We start from the raw sequence: 15,159 nt of genomic DNA on the forward strand, positions 1-15,159 counted from the left end.
ATGATGGGGTCTACATTTGCTATGACCGTTCAAGAACAGAGATCTTGGAGTCATTGTGGATAGTTCTAGGAAAACATCTACTCAATGTGCAGCAGCAGTCAAAAAAGCTAACAGTGTTAGGAACCATTAGGAAAGGGATAGATAATCATTAGGGGGAGGGATAGCTCAGTGGTTTGAGCATTAGCCTGCTAAGCCCAGGGTAGTGAGTTCAATCCTTGAGGGGACCATTTAGGAATCTGGGGCAAAAATTGGGGATTGATCCTGCTTTGAGCAGGGGGTTGGACTAGATGACCTCCTGAGGTCCCTTCCAACCCTGATATTCTATGATGATAAGAGTAAATATCATAATGCGACTATACAAATCCATGGTATGCCCAGACCTTGAATAGTGCGTGCAGTTCTGGCTATCCTGTCTCAAAAAAGATATATTAGAAATGGAAAAGGTACAGAGAATGGCAACAAAAATGAATACGGTCATGGAAGAGCTTCCGTCTAAGGACAAATTAAAAAGACTGACTGTTCAGATGGAAAAGAGATGACTAAGGGGGGATATGATAGAGATCTATAAAATCATGAATGGTGTAGAAAAAGTGAGGAAGGAAGTGTTATTTACCCCTTCACATAACACAAGAACCAGGGGTCAGCCAAGGAAATTAATAGGCAGCAGGTTTAAAACAAGCAAAAGGAAGTAGTTCTTCACACTTTGCACAGTCAACCTGTGGAACCTGTTGTCACGGGATGCAGTGAAGGCCAAAAGTATAAGTGGGTTCAAAAAACAATTAGATAAGTTAATGGAGGACAATGGCTATTAACCAAGATGGTCAGGGATGCAATCCTATGCTCTGGGAGTCCTTAAGCCGTGAGCTGTAGCTCACGAAAGCTCATGCTCAAATAAATTGGTTAGTCTCTAAGGTGCCACAAGTACTCCTTTTCTTTTTGCGAATACAGACTAACACGGCTGTTACTCTGATGACTGTTGGATGTGCAACTGGATTACATGGGATGGATCACTTGATAGTTGCCTTGTTCTGTTCATTCTCTTTATAGCATCTGGCATTGGGCACTGCCAGGAGATAGGATATGGGGCTAGATTTACCATTGTTCTGACCCAGTATGGCCGTTCTTATGTTCTAGAGCAAAATCTGCATCAGTAATTTGCATCTGAACTGAAAGACCATCTTCTTTTGACTGAACATCTTTGAATGAAGCCTATAGCACTTGATGGCTCTTATGATTCAGACTATTTTCGTGCTGTTGGAACCCTGCATCCTTTGCCATAGCTTTTTTCTCGTCTCTGAAGCCGTTACCCATAAACACCGAGATTTCGCCAGCAGTGGGTATTGGAAAAAAATCTGCATGGGAAGCAGGAAGCTGATTTCATTATTTCTCTATATTCAACCCATAGATATAAACTGAACTTCGCTCCCAGTCTCTTTTGAAACGTCCCAACTTGTTCTTGTATTTTGTTTGAAGATAAGATCTGAGCTGTCCTTAATGTAGGTCATCAGATACAGTTTGCTCAATATCACTTGATCCTCGTGCACAGACGCTGACTCCATGGGTGCTCTGGGGCTGGAGCACCCACGGAAAAAGAATAGCAGGTGTTCAGCATCCACTGGCGGCCCCAATGATCAGCTCCTCCCTGCCCCTCCCAGCACCTTCCACCCACCAGTGATCAGCTGTTCAGTGGCGTGCAGGAGGTGCTGGGGGGAGGGGGAGGAGCGGGGCCAGGAGAGGCGGAGCAAGGTCAGGGCAAGCTCAGGGGAGGGGTAAAATGGGGTGGGGTAGGGTGGGGCCGGAAGAGGTGGGTGGGAGTGGGGCCTTGGGGGAAGGGGTGGAGTGGGGCCTGGGGCAGAGCAGCAATTGAGCACCCCCAGGGAAATGAGAAAGTGGGTGCCTCTGTCCAGGTGGAACCCTATTCCCTGAACTTACCTTATTGGAAGGTGGGTTTTCCAGTTTCCATTCACAGTACTGTATCACCCAGTCATTTCCTTCTTCTGCTTCTGGTGAAGAATGTGATGCTGAATGTTCCACTTTGATTCTTCTATGATACAATCTTCTTCTGTCATTATCTAAGGCAGTGTTTCCCAAAGTGTGGTACGCGTACCCCTGGTGGTATGTGAAAGGGTTTCAAGGGGTACGCGGCAGAATTTTTTTATTTTACTTTATCATAGTTTTTATTTTTTAACAGCAGAAAACAATTCACTAAAATTTAATATATAAGAATGGTGTACACTTGTACAGTAGAAATACACACAGGTTTACATTGTAACTAATGATAATGCGTTCAGTAACATCTAATAGCACAACAGAGCTGACGCAAACCACGCGTGCATGTTACTGCAGCTCGGGCAATACACTTGCCTTTGTGGCATGTGCAGACGTCATATTGACGGATAAAAGATAAAAGTGAATAACTACTCTTAGTAATCTAAAGATCTTAGCAAGTACATACTTGGTGTGTATTAATATACAAAATTTCTCTCTGTTTTTGTTAAACCCATTTACAATGGATCGCTGGCTAAAAACGGGAAGTTTGAAACATACAAAAGAAAATTATGAAAGAAATATGAATGTTAGTGATATTAGTTAGCTAGTAATGTGATAATTATGCCAAAAAATGCAGTGATATGGCTACATCAGACAATTGTGATGACAAAATTAGTGAACCATGTGAACCATCTCAGTTGCAAAGAAAATGAAAGAAGCCCGCAAATATGTTGAAGAATATCTTAAACTGGGATTTTCGTGGACTGGCGATGAGGTGGAGCCTGTTCCACTATGTGTGATTTGTTATGAGACTCTCACAAATGAAAGTATGAAACCATCCAACCTAAAACGCCATTTCGATAGCAAACAAAGAATACAAGGGAAAACCTGTAGAATTCTTCAAAAATAGGCGCAAAGATCTCCAAAAGTCCCAGAAAACAATTTGTAATGTGACAGGAGGTGAAAATATGAAAGTTTGGAAGCTTCATATAGTGTGGCGTACTTAATTGCAAAGTCTGGAGCTGCTGAGGTGATTGGCGAGAAATTAGTAAAACCTGCAGCCAAATGATGATTGGAGACAAGGCTAGCAAAGCTATAGATTATGTCCCCATCTCAAATAACACTGTTCATCATAGAATCACAGATATGGCCGAAAACGTAAAGCAGCAATTATTGTCAAGAGTACAAAAGAGTTGCTACTATGCACTGCAAGCGGATGAATCCACTGATATTGTGAATTTAGCTAATCTTTTGTTGTTTGTCAGATAAAAGCTGAATAATGAAGTCCACGATGATATTTTGTTCTGCCAACCTATGCCAACACATACAACTGGAGAAGCTATTTTTAAAGTTATTGATGACTTTATCAAAAACAATCACTTGGATTGGAGTCGTTGTGTTGGAATAAGCATGGATGGCGCCAGAGCCATGATTGCTTCGAAGAAGGGAGTTGTTGCACATATTCAAGCTGTTGCACCAGAAGCAAAATCGACTCATTGTTGCATTCACAAGGAAGCACTCGCCACCCAGAACATGCAGGCAGATCTAAAGCAAGTACTGGATGAAGCTGTGAAAATAAACAATTTTGTGAAAGGCCGCCCTCTGAATGCCCAGCTGTTTTCTCAGCTTTGTGATGAGATGGGCAGTGATTACACACAGCTCCTATTTCACACTGAAGTGTGTTGGCTTTCACATTGAAAAGTTCTGAATTGCCTGTTTGAGCTGTGAGAAGAACTGCAAGTTTTTTTAGATGAAACCTTTAACCTGAGAGACAACTGGAAATGGCTATGCAAACTAGCATATATTGCAGCTGTCTTTGCTCATTTAAACAACCTCAATCTATCCTTGCAAGGGAAACTCATATCCATATTCCATGTTCAAGAAAAAGTGAGAGCCATGGTCGCAAAATTGAAACTATGGCATAAATGTCTTAGATGTCGTGAACTGGATTCCTTTCCATCTCTTCATGACTTAGTAATAAACTTGACTAACGAACTTGATAGTGATGTGTGCAAACCATGAAGCAGCATTTGGAAAGCTTGCAGAAAGATCTTCCTAAGTATTTCCCTGACCCGGATGGCACCTTTGAATGGATAAGGAACCCTTTTATCATCAATGTTCAAACATTGCCAAATAACCTCTCTGCTTCAGAAGAACAACAGCTCTTGGAGCTGGCTTCAGATAGCTTCCTGAAAACAAAATTTGAGCAAAATACACTGACGTCATTTTGGTTGGGGGTTAGCTCTGAATATCCAGCTCTATCGGACAAAGCTGTCAAGTATCTTCTGCCTTTTCCCACCTTGTATTTGTGTAAGATCAGATTCTCTGTGCTGGTTGGCATCAAAACAAAAAGACGAAATAGTCTTATTGACGTGGAGCCCCATCTTTGTCCTAAGATCACAAACATAGAGCCAGATTTCCCCGCGATAGTGTCTGGTCAAAAGTAGTTCCATCCCTCACACTGAGTAGTTTGGTTTGTACTGAAAATTTTTCAATACCAAAATAGTAAGTATTAAAACTAGTGCTTTCTTCACCAACCTAACCAAACCAGCGTATTTTAATTTCAGAATGATACCAATTCACCATATTATATATTATATATATATACACACATGCTGTTCTGCCAGACTGTTGATTCACTTCTATTATTTTAATTATTTCTAGTACTATTTCTATATGTAACTATTATTTCTATTACAATTTTTGTTTCAACTGTATGTAATATAATTTTGCATTTATTTCTGATAAACATTTAATCCAGAATGAAACAAATTAGGAGTGTGTTATAAAAATGTGGCTACCACCGCCCCACCCCCAAATTATCTTCACCGGAGAAGGGGTACGCCGGTAAGACAAATGTCTCAAAAGGGGTGCACAACTGTTGTAAGTTTGGGAAACACTGATCTAAGGTACAGAATAGGTCATACTGGTAGACAAGTCTCCTATTGATTTTTCCAAAATTATGTCTTTTTATGAAGATGAGGTTAGTCTTGTTGAATATATGAGTACTTGCTTTCCTTTGAGGTATTTTGTTTGCTGAAAAGTTCTGAAATTGTCAAAGATCTTTTGCATTACTTTTATTTTAAGCTACTTGTATTCAGGAACGGGGGCCTCACAGTTGGCACCCTACTGTTTTGCATTGGCCAGACCTCCCAGGTTAGCCTCCTCTTCCTGGCTTAGTCCATGCAGTAGGAAAGAGTTGAGACGAGGAGGGGGAAGTTCCAGCCCACAGACCAAGCCTTCAGGGAGAGATCGCCTGGAAAAGAAAAGGATTCATGCACCGCTTCCCCTGGCACACGGACTCGCTTGACCCTGTCCCTGGCCAGGCAGCTAGGGGTTCTGGCTTGCCTGGGAGCAGCCTCACTCCAAGGTACTTTCTCTGGCTCCTGCTTGTGGGGGAAGGGAAGAGGGAGAAAGAGAGTGAGGGGGGAGAGGGAGACAATGAGTGTGCATGCATCTGTCTGTCTGAATTGCAATCCAAAGCAATATTCCCAAAACAAGCAGGGACACAGGATGGTCATCTGTTTGACACTCACTTCTGCTGGTATGTGTCCTGTAGGCTGTGCATTTCAGCAGCAATCTCCCGGCTCTCTGAGGTAAGGAACTACCTGCATGTATTTCACGAATCACTTCCACAGTCACAGCTCACACATCATAGTAAGGGAACAAACCACCTCTGCCGCTATTCTACCACTCCTGTCAGGTGGGGTAGCGGAAATGTTTCTGTGGGGCATATGCTACCTCATGGCATCCTCCCTGCCTATAGGGCCAACATTCATGGGCTTGCCTCCCTTTGCAGGCACTGGAGCATTTCATTTTAGCAGCTCCTCACCCCTCCCCTGCTGCCCCCCTCAAACATTCCAGTTGGCATCAGGGACCACATCCCTTCCACTCCACGGTGGGGGACATGAAGGATAACCACAGCTTCATGTATGTGTAGCTGAAATGGACAGGAATTTTTTTCTAAGGTCCATTAATTTATTTTAGAAGTATTTCTTTAATTGCACATTTTGGCAATGTTTTTGATACTTAATTTTCTATTTTGGGGGAAATAAATTATTTTTTACTTCCCAACATATACAGCAGAATGCATAGCACTGCTCAAAGTGCTCACTCTACTTGTAACGGAACAAGCCCACAGCACTCACAGGTTTAGTGAAAAAGTAATAATTATAAATGTACAGTATTGCATAAGTCATAGGTTTATTAAAAGTGTAATATTCCTCAATATACACCAAACATGACAATTCCTAACAGCGCTCAAACTTCAGGGCCAGGTAAACCACAGTCCTTCATACCACATTATTGCTGCTTACCATTAAAGTGCTCTTCCAAAGCCTCCCTCAGCCCACTGCTGTGTTGAGCTCTTCTAACGGCCTTTGTTTCTGGCTGGTCAAACACAGAAGTTAACCACTCCATCTCCACCCTGGCAGCAACTTTGCCTCCCAGATATATGCAGGACACAACAGGCAACTATAACCATTAGGATATTTTTCTCACTGAGATCCAATCCTATGAGTAACAACTACCATTATCCTTCAGTTTATGATAAAAAACACATCCAATTATCACTATCCACCTGCTGAGCTGGTGGTTGAATTTTTCTTTGATACTGTCAAGGTGGCCAGTGTAGGGCTTCATGAGCCAAAGGTAGGCTGGATACCCCAGGATCACTATTGGCATTTCACCGTCACCAATGGCAATCTGCTGGTTGGGAAAGAATGTCCCTGTTTGCAGCCTTCTGAACAGTTCTCATGCACCTTCCTTGAAACACTGATGTCAGTGAAGCATCTCCAGTGATTCACCGACATTTGCATAATCATAGAAAAGTAGTCCTTTCTATTGATGTACTCTGTGGGAAGGTGGGCTGGTGCCAAAATAAGGCATGCGTGCTGTCCAGTGTTCCCTCTAATTTTTCCCACACCTGCGGAATTAATTTTGTTATGTGCACCAATATGGAGATGATGTATTTAGGAATATTACACTTCACACGTCACCTCCATATTGGTGCACATAACAAAATTCATGTGGTGAGGTGAGGCCGAGAGGTTTGGAGTGTGGGAGGGAGCTCAGGACTGGGGCAGAGGATTGAGGTGTGGGGGGGGGAGGTTAGGGTTCTGACTGGGGGTGTGGGCTCTGGGGTGAGGCTGGGCATGAGGGGCTCAGGGCTGGGGCAGAAGGCTAGGGTGTGGGGAGATGAGGGCTCTGGCTAGGGGTGCAGGCTCTGGGGTGGGGCCAGAAATGAGGGATTCAAGGCTCAGGCAGAGGGTTGGGGTGTGTGGGGGGGAGGGTTGAGGGCTCTGGCTGGGGGCACAGGTTCTGGAGTGGGACTGAAGGGTTTTGAGTGCAGTGGGGCTCTCGGGGGCTACAATGGGGAGAGAGAACTCACCCACAGCTCTCTCTCCCCACAGCAACACCTGGGTTGTGGGGGAGAGGCACCTGTCTCCCAGCTGCAGCAGGTCCAGGCTGGGCCAGGAAAGGGGCGCCTGTCCTCCGGCCGTGACAGATTCAGGGCTGGCCTGGGTCGGGGGAGGGGTGCCTGTCCACCAGCCACAGGAGGTCCAGGGCTTGGGGAGGGGCGTCACAGCAGGTCCAGGGCTTGGGGAGAGGCACCTCTCCCTGCCTCAGCCCTGAGAGCCTGCACGGCCCTTAGGCTGCTGCATAGCCGCACAGCTTAGAGGAAACTTAGGCTGTCACCCCTCTGCAGTTCAGGAACTCTGTTGTAAATCCATCTAATACATCCTGCATGTTGTCAAAAATCACAGTCCTGCATAGCAGGAGACGATTAATTGCCATGCACACTTTCATGACAATGGTCCCCACTGTAGATTTTCAAATTCCAGAATAATTACCCACTGACCACAAACAATCTGGCACTGTGAGCTTTCACGGTACAATCCCCACTCACTTTCTCAACCATCAGTGCAGCTCTCATTCTGGTGTCCATGCACTGGAAAGCTGGGGTAAGCTTGGCAAACAGATCCCGGAATATGGCCTATTGGATCTGAACGTTCTGCAGCCACTGCTCATCGTCCCAAACCTGCATTAACGTGATCCCACAGGTCAGTGCTTTGTTTCTTGGGCCAGAAGCAGTGTTCCACTGTTTGCAGGTGCTTCACAAGCACCACCCCAACCTTGAATTCATTTTCACTATGTCCTTCAGCAGTCTGTCCTCAGAGAAACAATCATGCCTCCCAATGTTGTGGTTCTTCCTGTGGCTCTGCAAATTCCAGTGGATTATTTGTCCCATGTTTGTAGCATTCTTGAAAATAATGCAGAGCTCTGGGGCTCCATACTTCTGTCATAGATGGTAGACAGTGAAAAGTGCCACATGGGCTTGTGGGATTTTAAAAAAAGGTGGAAAAATTAGGGGCTAGAGATGGCATTATGGGATGGAGAAAGTTGCATGACTGAACTTGACCCCTTGTTCCCAGTCATCCTCGCATGACTCGTTTGGGCTTCACCATGAATTGCAAACATTTCCCAAAAGACATTGTTCTAGATGGTGCACCACACTCTGCATCAACACACACACCTGGTGAGTACATGTAGCGCCAACACAAGCAGTCAAGTATGGACACACATGAGCAATATACCGACTGCAGTTGCTTTATGCTGATGTAACTTGTGTTGACCAAAATTTGGACTGTAGAACTGACCCCAGAGAGTGCAGCTCTTGGATGAGTACTGACGGGCATTTACAAAGGATACTGGGTAAACTACTAAGCAAAAGCACACAACTGATGCAAAAATGATTAAGAGTTTAACAAGAGGAAGGGGTGGAGAGCAGGAAAGGGCATGAGCAACTGGGAGGCGAACCACTGTAGTACTGGAAGTCAGACAAGGCCTCAGATTCTAAACAGGGAAATTATACCAGTAGACGGTAGGGTGAATTTAAATGGCTAGAGTTATACACTGGTAGAACTTCCCCTATGGACACTTACTCCAGTTGGAATGCCTTTTTTTGGTTAAGCTTGTTTCACTTTAGAAGGAGTCTAAGCTAACCCCTCCCAAAAATGAAACTAAACCACTTTAAACCAGAGTAAGGCCAGATCTAGATTAGAAACTTCTGGGCGTACTGGCAGTTATGGATGTGATTTATGATATTTCTATACCAGCAAACGCCCTAGAATAGATATTTATACCAAGAATAAAATGCTTTTGGTGGTCATTTCTTTTTCTTCTTTTTTGGGGGGGGAGGGGGAACTGTTGCAAGTAGTAGGGGAGTTTGCTATCTGCCTTGTCCCTCTAATTTGAATAAATTCTTACAGCAGAGTTGCTCCTTGGGAACTGGGTATTTGTTTTTGCTAAGGTCTAGAAAGACAGAATTTCATTAATGCTGTTTGTACACCAGTTTGTGAACAGAAGTGGTCACAGTATAAATAAAACTAGTGTAACTAGGAGCTGGTCTACACTACACAGGTTGACATAAACTGCCTTGTCAACCTAATTACATCAGTGTTTACACTACAGCCTTCTTCCCGCCTATGTAAGTGCCCTACTACACCCATGTAACTCCACCTCCACAAGATACTGCCTTCCTTACATGAGCTGTTGGCTCTTGTCCATTTCACAGCAGGAGCTGGGGCCAGGCAGCTTTGTCAGTTTCCGGCAGAGAAGCAGGGGCAGGTGAACCCTGTTCCTGGGGGGCCAGAAATCCCAGGTGGCTTCTCCCAGCGGGGAATGGGGAGGAGAGAAGCCCCAGGTGGCTTCCCCTGCTCCTGACAGGGAATGGGGGCGGAAGCGGGGAGGAGAAGGGCAGCTGGGCTCCCAGCAGGGAACTGCCAATGTCAGGCTCTCAGCTCCCCACATTGCCCTTCTTAGGTCCGTGGAAGCACTCTTGGTGAGGACGCGCACCAGCGACCCAACGAGGGTAGTGTAGAGATGCACCACTGCAGTAATTATTTATATTAGGTCAACTTACATTTCTAGCACAGACATACCCTAAAATAAGTATGGAATCCATCTCACTGATTTCTCTTCTAACAGGAAATCAAATTGCAAGGTCTTGACATTTGCTATAGTTCAGCAAAGGGGTGATAACAGCATTTATATCTTGTCTACATGGGGAAGTTAACTGGCATAGCTATTGTGGAAGAGCTTGTTAGGATGTAGATATTCAGGTCTGTCTGTAAAGGCCTGTACTCTAAGAATTTAGGTGTATTCTTATCACTTGGCTAGTTATAGAGGTATAAAAGAAAGAATCAAAGTCACTGTCTGCCAGTGTAAGGTCCTTCTCTTACTGTGACAGTCTGAGGCCCTGTTCTTAGGCTAAGGCCTTTGGCTAAGCAGCAGAGGCAGCCATAAGCTGGGAAGTGAATGGTCACATACTCACATTCCAAACTGGTCACATTGAAATAAGGTGCTATTGCGCTGTTAGGAATACAATCCTGTCCTGATAATGCCTATTGCGTCCAGAGAAAGGGAAGTGCCTAGAAAATGTAAAAGGAAACTTAGTTTGTTAGTATCCTATCTGGCAAGAACTCACTTATCAATAGCTGGGATGTGAAATCCTCATTTCTGTATTGTTTTGTCATTATAGTTCCCACTTTGCTATTGTTTGTCTGTATAATCTCTGTCTGGTTCTGTGATTGTTTCTGTCTGCTGTATAATTAATTTTGCTGGGTGTAAACTAATTAAGGTGGTGGGATATAATTGGTTACATAATCATGTTACAATATGTTAGGATTGGTTAGTTAAATATCAGGAACATGATTGGTTAAGGTATAGCTAAGCGGAACTCAAGTTTTACTATATAGTCTGCAGTCAATCAGGAAGTAGAGGGGGTGGGGCAGGGGGTGGGGCAGGGCATGGCATGCGGGTGGGGGAAATGGGAACAGGGAATGGGGGTAAGGAAATTGGAATCATGTTTTGCTAAAAGGGGAAATGGGAACAGGTAATGGGGCTGGAGAAATTGGAATCATGTTTAGCTAAGGGCAGGAATGGGAACAGGGACACAGGTGTAAGGCTCTGTAGTGTCAGAGCTGGGAAGGAGGATACTAAGGAAGGAAACTGGAATCATGCTTGATGAAAGTTCACCCGAATAAACATCGAATTGTTTGCACCTTTGGACTTCGGGTATTGTTGCTCTCTGTTCATGCGAGAAGGACCAGGGAAGTGAGTGGGTGAAGGAATAAGCCCCCTAACAGAGCTCCCCAAGTGGACCTACTCCAGAATAAAAATCACTTTATTCCAGAATTACCCCATTTGATAGACACACCGGTCACTATTTCAGTGACACTCCTTTCATGCTAAATCATTTCTCAGTGTAAGATGACTAGATTCCTTTGTAGTAAGTTCAGACAGAACACAAGAATGGCCATACTGGGTCATACCAAAGGTCCATCCAGCCCAGTATCCTGTCTACTGACAGTGGCCAATGCCAGGTGCCCCAGAGAGAGTAAACCTAACAGGTAATGATCAAGTGATCTCTCTCCTGCCATCCATCTCCACCCTCTGACAAACAGAGGCTAGGGACACCATTCCTTTCCCATCCTGGCAAATCGCCATTAATGGACTTAACCTCCATGAATTTATCCAGTTCTCTTTTAAACGCTGTCATAGTCCTAGCCTTCAGAACCTCCACAGGCAAGGAGTTCCACAGGTTGATGTTAGGCAGCTTATATTATGGGAACAAGTAAATAACTTTTCCTTATTCACTTTCTCCACACCACTCATGATTTTATAGACCTCTATCATATCCCCCCTTAGTCTCCTCTCTTCCAAGCTGAAAAGTTTTAGCCTCTTTAATCTCTCCTCATATGGGACCCATTCCAAAGCCCTAATAATTTTAGTTGCCCTTTTCTGAACCTTTTCTAATGCCAGTATATCTTTTTTGAGATGAGGGGGACCACATCTGTACGCAGTATTCAAGATATGGGCGTACTATGGATTTATATAAGGGCAATAAGATATTCTCTGTCTTATTCTCTACCCCTTTTTTAATGATTCTTAACATTCCGTTTGCTTGTTTCACTGCCGCTGCACACTGTGTGGACGTCTTCAGAGAACTATCTACGATGACTCAGAGATCTTTCTCCTAATTAGTTGTAGCTAACTTAGCCCCCATCATATTGTATGTATAGTTGGGGTTATTTTTTCCAATGTGCATTACTATAGATTTATCCACATTAAATTTCATTTGCTATTTTGTTGCCCAATCACTTAGTTTTGTGAGATCTTTTTGAAGTTCTTCACAGTCTGCTTTGGTCTTAACTATCTTGAGCAGTTTAGTTTCATCTGCAAACTTTGCCACCTCACTGTTTATTACCCCTTTCTCCAGATAATTTATGAATAAGTTGAATAGGATTGGTCCTAGGACTGACCCTGGGGAACACCACTAGTTACCCCTCTCCATTCTGAAAATTTACCATTTATTCCTACCCTTTGTTCCTGTCTTTTAACCAGTTCTCAATCCATGAAAGGATCTTCCCTCTTATCCCATGGCAACTTAATTTATGTAAGAGCCTTTGGTGAGGGACCTTGTCAGAGGTTTTCTGGAAATCTAAATATACTATGTCCACTGGATCCCCCTTCTCCACATTTGTTGACCCCTTCAAAGAACTCTAATAGATTAGTAAGACATGATTTCCCTTTACAGAAACCATGCTGACTTTTGCGCAACAATTTATGTTCTTCATGTCCGACAATTTTATTCTTTACTATTGTTTCAACTAATTTGCCCAGTACTGATGTTAAACTTACCGATCTGTAATTGCCAGGATCACCTCTAGAGCCCTTCTTAAATATTGGCATTACATCAGCTATCTTCCAGTCATTGGGTACAGTAGCTGATTTAAAGGACAGGTTACAAACCATAGTTAACAGTTCCGCAATTTCACGTGTGAGTTCTTTCAGAACTCTTGGGTGAATGCCATCTGGTCCCGGTGACTTGTTACTGTTAAGTTTCTCAATTAATTCCAAAACCTCCTCTAGTGACACTTCAGTCTGTGACAATTCCTCAGCTTTGTCACCTACAAAAGATGGCTCAGGTTTGGGAATCTCCCTAACATCCTCAGCCACAAAGACTGAAGCAAAGAATTCATTTAGTTTCTCCGCAATGACTTTATCGTCTTTAAGTGCTCCTTTTGTATCTTGATCATCCAGGGGCCCCACTGGTTGTTTAGTAGACTTCCTGCTTCTGGTGTACTTAAAAAACATTATTACCTTTTGAGTTTTTCGCTAGCTGTTCTTCAAACTCCTTTTTGGCTTTTCTTATTACATTTTTACATTTAATTTGGCAGTGTTTCTGCTCCTTTCTATTTACCTCACTAGGATTTGACTACCACTTTTTAAAAGATGCCTTTTTATCTCTCACTGCTTCTTTTACAAGGTTGTTAAGCCACGGTGGCTCTTTTTTAGTTTTTACTGTGTTTTTTAATTTGGGTATACATTTAAGTTGAGCCTCTATTATGGTGTCTTTGAAAAGTGTCTATGCAGCTTGCAGGGATTTCACTCTAGTCACCGTACCCTTTCATTTCTGTTTAACTAACCCCTTCATTTTTGCATAGTTCTCCTTCCTGAAATTAAATGCCACAGTGTTGGGCTGTTGATGTGTTCTTCCCACCACAGGAATGTTAAATGTTATTTTATTATGGTCACTATTTCCTGTTATAGTTACCTCTTGGACCAGATCCTGTGCTCCACTCAGGAGTAGATCGAGAGTTGCCTCTCCCCTTGTGGGTTCCTGTACCAGCTGCTCCAAGAAGCAGTCATTTAAAGTATGGAGAAATTTTGTCTCTGCATTTCATCCTGAGGTGACATGTACCCAGTCATTTTGGGGATAATTGAAATCCCCCACTATTATTGAGTTTTTTATTTTGATAGTCTCTCTAATCTCCCTTAGCATTTCATCATTACAATCACTGTCCTGGTCAGATGGTCGATAATAGATCCCTACGGTTATATTCTTATAAGAGCATGGAATTACTATCCATAGAGATTCTACGGAACATGTGGATTCATTTAAGATTTTTATTTCATTTGATTCTACATTTTCTTTCACATATAGTGCCACTCCCCCCGCCCAACCTGTTCTGTCCTTCTGATATATTTTGTACCCCAGAATGATTGTGTTCCATTGATTGCCCTCACTCCACCAGGTTTCTCTGATGCCTATTATATCAATATCCTCCTTTGACACAGGAAATGTATCTCCACATTAGAATGAATCAGATGTCAGAATTTACCAAAACTTTTGAAAATGTAAGATGTAAGAATTTACCAGGTTGGGGAGGGGGGGGGGGTTGAGTTTTAATTTAACAAGTACTGTAAAGTTAACTAATTTAAAAAAATGAAATCAAACTTACCTCCCCGTTTTGAAAAAGCTCCAATTTCCCCATTTGTTTCAGTCTGGAGATATATTTCCTAATCTGCATTATCAGTCTATGTAGGTGCCTGCCTGTTTGATTTTATATATATTTATATATACAAATAATATATAAATAATATGTAAATGTATTATTCGTATTACTGTAGTGCCTACAAGCCCTACTCATGGACCAGGACCCCACTGTGTTAGACACTATATAAACAGAAAACAAAGATGGTTCCTACCCAAAGAGCTTACAAGCTAAGTTGAAGATAAAAGACAACAAATGGATACAGACAGGGCATTCAAGGAAACAACAAGACAGCAATGGTCAGCATGTTAGGCAGTGGGCTCAGTGCACCAAGTTGAGTGTTTTGTAGGCATCAGGGCAAAGCAGAACTTTGAGGGATTTAAAGGAGGATAATGAGATAGCTTTGTGGCTGTTTACATGGAGCATCTCCCAAGTGTGCAGGGCAGCATGGGAGAAAGTATAAAGGTGCTTGTTTGAAAACTTAACAAGTGGGCAATGGAAATTGGCCTTACTGGTTGATTGGAGATGGGAGTCAACATTTCAACAGTGAAATGAGACAATAGGTAGGGTGGGGATAGGCTGTAACTACACTGCAGTTAGACACCTATGGCTGGCCTGCGCCAGCTGACTTGGGCTGCAGGGCTGCTAAGTGCTGTGTAGACATTCCGGCTTGGGCTGTAGGGTCCTACAGCCCAGGCTGCAGCCCAAACCCAGATGTCTACACTGCAATTAAACAGCTCCTTAGACTGAGCCCTGCAAGCCCAAGTCAGCAGGTTTTTAAATGCAACATAGACATACTCTAAAGCAGTGGTTCTCACAGCCAGTCCGC

General features: G+C 43.3%; 1 pseudogene; it reads left to right on the top strand.

Moving 5' to 3' along the window:
- The first annotated feature begins 3,057 nt into the window (after positions 1-3,057).
- Positions 3,058-4,011, top strand: LOC144260150 (zinc finger BED domain-containing protein 5-like; annotated as a pseudogene).
- The last annotated feature ends 11,148 nt before the right edge of the window (positions 4,012-15,159 follow it).

Source organism: Eretmochelys imbricata, chromosome 2 (assembly GCF_965152235.1).
Source record: "Eretmochelys imbricata isolate rEreImb1 chromosome 2, rEreImb1.hap1, whole genome shotgun sequence".
Lineage (NCBI taxonomy): Eukaryota > Metazoa > Chordata > Testudines > Cheloniidae > Eretmochelys > Eretmochelys imbricata.